This window comes from Hipposideros armiger, unplaced genomic scaffold, assembly GCF_001890085.2.
Source record: "Hipposideros armiger isolate ML-2016 unplaced genomic scaffold, ASM189008v1 scaffold_1718, whole genome shotgun sequence".
NCBI lineage: Eukaryota > Metazoa > Chordata > Mammalia > Chiroptera > Hipposideridae > Hipposideros > Hipposideros armiger.
Genome location: NW_017733068.1, coordinates 72,514 through 76,751, shown reverse-complemented (window position 1 = coordinate 76,751; position 4,238 = coordinate 72,514).

The window sequence follows — 4,238 nt, the reverse complement described above, 5'->3', positions numbered from 1 at the left end:
ATTGGAGCTACAGCACATTATAATGGTAGCCTCCAAGTTGTCTAAGTGGTTTTTATTATTCTAACTTGAAGAGAAGCAATATATATATATATATATATATATATATATAGATATAGATATATATATATATAGATATATATATGGAATATAGATTATACACACACACACAGGGTGTCAAAAAATGTATAAACATTTTAAGAAAGGAAAAAACTGTATTAAAATTGTAATACTCAACATATACTGATAACAAAAGATGAATACAAGTCACGTTTGACTTCTGCAATTACAAGAGATGCTCAAATTGGTTATTATTAGCATCCTGACACTTCTGATTATGGTGAACTACTGCTTGAGCAATGTTGAACAAAGTGTCCACATGTATACATTTTTTTGGAATCCTCGGTGTGTGTGTGTGTGTGTGTGTGTGTATATACACACACACACACACACACATATATATGTGTGTGTGTGTGTGTATGAACATATTTTAGAGTTGCCTATTTAGCAAATAAAAATACATGTATGTCTGAAATATTACACAGGACATAGTCATACTAAAATATTATTTGTTGTTCACCTGAAGTTTTAATTTAAATGGACATCCTGTGTTTTTTGGCAATTCTAAAAATTGGAATTATTGTAAATATGTTTTTTCCTCCCCTCTTTCTTCTCTCACTTCCTCCCAATGTAGTTTTACTCTCACTTATTTGGAGGGTGAGGATATCTCCACAGGGCCTCCCATAGTGCTCAAATGTTGAAAGGGAAGAAATGGTTTCTAGGGGATGTCAAATTAGTTCAATTAGTTATGTGCTATGAGGTATTGGTATCTACTATCAAAACAAGTGTTGGCCAGCCAGCGAAGTGGCTCAGTTGGTTAGAGCTAGCTCAAGAGTTTGAGCTCTGAGCAACAGCAGTTCGATTCCCGGCCTGAGCTGAGCTGCCACTGAGCTGCCAACACATGGCAGGATGGCTCAGCTAAAAAAAAAAAGAAGTGGTGGCTTAAAAACAGGTAATCTTTAGTGATTGTTGTGAATTACACTTGAAAAAAATGAAATAATTTTTATCTAGCAAATTAATTTGGTCAATACTAGATAAATTATTCTCCCAGGGTGGGTTTGAGGAACACAAATCATGTTTAGTTGGTTAACTTCCAGCTTCACCTCTGAAGAGCTTGGTCTCATAGAAGTGGTTTTATCCAAGCCCCTCCCCCAAACTCCCAAATGAGGTAATCCATATGTAACAGTTTAACCTCAGTTGTAAACTCATATTGGTGTCTGTTTTGATTGGAATTCTCCTGTTTATGTCACCAATCTGCACTCTTAACCATTCCCTCTTTCCATCCTTTCCCTTAGTGTCTCAGGATAGATACAGACTAACTGAAATGTGAACAGAATATTCCAACAGAGTTTCTTTTTTGTTTGTCTTTGCTCATGAATCTCCGGCTGTGGCAGACAATTTGTATTCATTTAATGAAAACATTTACAACAGTACATATATCTAAATACTTCTAAAGAAATCCTTTCTTTTTGAAATATGATGGCTAGTGTTAGAATAATTTCCAGAGTAGAAAAGGAGAACAATTTTAGAAATAGAAGGTTTTCAAAAAAAACTTTCAGATTTGTAACTACCTCCAAGAGGAACTTAAGCTGATAATCATTAAATCAATTTATACTTTCATTGATAGAAAATATCTTAAATAGACACCCTGCTGAGAACCTAGAGGTAAGCTTATTTGTGGAGCTGTACTAGGCTTTTCTAAAAACAACATTAGCTAATTTTGTGCAGCATTTACAGTTTTATTACTCTTAACAAAATTCAAAACTTCATTTTAACCCTACTAATGTAATAGCTGCTTTTCAGGTTAGAATAGTAAAAGCCACTTAGACAACTTGGAGGCTACAATTATAATGTGGTGTAGCTCCAATTTCTATGGGAAAATGTGACCCATCTTACTAGAGAAATTTTTTTTTAGCTGAGCCATCCTGCCACCTGTTGGCAGCTCAGCAGCAGCTCAGCTCGGGCTGGGACTCGAACCGCTGTTGCTCAGAGCTCGCACTCTTGAGCAAGCTCTTAACCAACTGAGCCACTTGGCCAGCCTCGAAATAGAGAAATTTTTACAGGAAAAGCACTATTTCAAATAAAATAATTTAATTTCTAATACATTTACAATTGTTTCCCAGTTGTCAATATTCCTGGTTTGCCTCAGAGGATGGTCACCAGAATGTAAGCAAGCAAACTCTCACAGCGAGAAGTCTCCAGAAACAGCTTCCATTAGCTTCTATTGCCCAAAACACTCACTTATAGAAGAGGGATAGAATAAATACTGATTGGCTACTTACTTGGTATAAAACACTATGCTAGTCACTGAAGACAATACAAAGATGGATAATGTAAGTATTGACCCCAAGTAACTCACATGCATACTGGGGACATGAACCATATGTTATCATGACAAAATATGTGATACATGTAGGATGTCCACAAACTGGCCACAATGTTCAACGACCATATCTTTTCTAAAAAAATTTTATTAAAATATAGCTAATACAATATTATATTAGTTTCAGGTGTATATCCTAATTATTCAACACTACCCACCTGGCACTATACAGAGTTATTACCATATTATCGATTATATTCTCTATGCTAAAGAAGTGATCTCCATAAGTCCAGCAACCATCTGACACCATATTATGCTGTCACAAAACTATTGACTATATTCCCTATGCTGTATATTACATCCCCAAGACTTATTTGTTTTATATCTGGAACTTTGAAACTCTGATTCTTCTTTTCCTTTTCCCTCCTTTTTAATTTTTTCAATTAGATTTGACATTCAGTATTATTTTATATAGTTTCAGGTGTACAAGATAGCGGTTAGACATTTATATAATTTAAGAAGTGATCCCCCTGACTAGTACCCACCTGGCACTATACATAGTTATTACCGTATTGATAATATTCCCTATACTTTACATTCCCATTACTATTTTGTAACTACCAATTTGTATTTCTTAATCCCTTTACCTTTTTCACCCTTCCCCCCTCCCATCTATCACCCCAATAGATCTAGTACCCATCTGACACTATACATAGTCATAACAATATTGTTGACTATATTCCTTATGCTGTACCCTACATCCCCATGACTACTGTGCAACAGCAAATTTCTACTTCTTAATCCCTTCCACTCACCCACCCTCAAACCCCCTCCCATTTCATTCCTTTTTATGGCTGAGTAATATTCCATTGTATACATGTACCACCTCTTCTTTAGCCATTCATCCATTCAGGGACACCCAGGTTGCTTTCATATCTTGCCTTATGTGAATAATGCTGCAATGAACATATGGATGAGCACATCCTCTCAAAGTAGCATTTTGGGTTTGTTTGAATAAATTTCCAGAAGTGGGATTACTATATCCTTCTTTGTCTCTTGTTATAGTCTTTTTTTCAAAGTATGTTTTTTCTGGTGTAAGTATTGCTACCCTAACTGTCTTGTTTGTTTGTTTCCATTTTCATGAAATCTCTTTCTCCATCCCTTTACTTTCAGTCTGTGTGTGCCTCTCAATCTGAAGTGAGACTGTTGTAAGCAGCATATGTAAGGGTCTTGTTTTCTTATCCATTCCACTACACTATCTTTTGATTGGAGCATTTAATCCATTTACATTGACAGTAAGTGTTGATAGGTATATAATTATTGCCACAAAAGTACCTTGCATTTGCAGGTTCAGTACTTTCATAGTAGATAAAAAATGATCCTTAAAACAGTACTGTTTGGGTAAGGTGAGGGAATCTCATTTTTTCCCATGAGAAACTGAGGCTCAGAGGGATTAAAACTTTGCCCAAAGCCACACGTCTCATAGAAGATGGTCGCTCAGTATCTTACTTTCCTCTCCAAGTCAGTAGTGGAACAAATGGTCATTCTTCTGTAACTCTGTTTTTCTCCTCCTCCTAGTCCTCTCTGTTTTTTCCTGACTTTACTACCACACCTATACTTCATTTTGCTTATACTAGCAGACAGCCAGGCCTGGGGTCATGTCTAACAATGAAGTTCCTTTGTACTCATCTCACAGGTCCTTTTGCTTATGATATCAGTGAGGTATCTTACTTGACTTGTCCTGAATGTAAGTAGAGTATCTTTCCCAAACAGGGAATTTTCCCACCTTTCCCTTTTCCTATCCTATTATAACAAGGACTAGGAATAGAGAGAGTTCACCTTTTCAAGGCTATTTTAT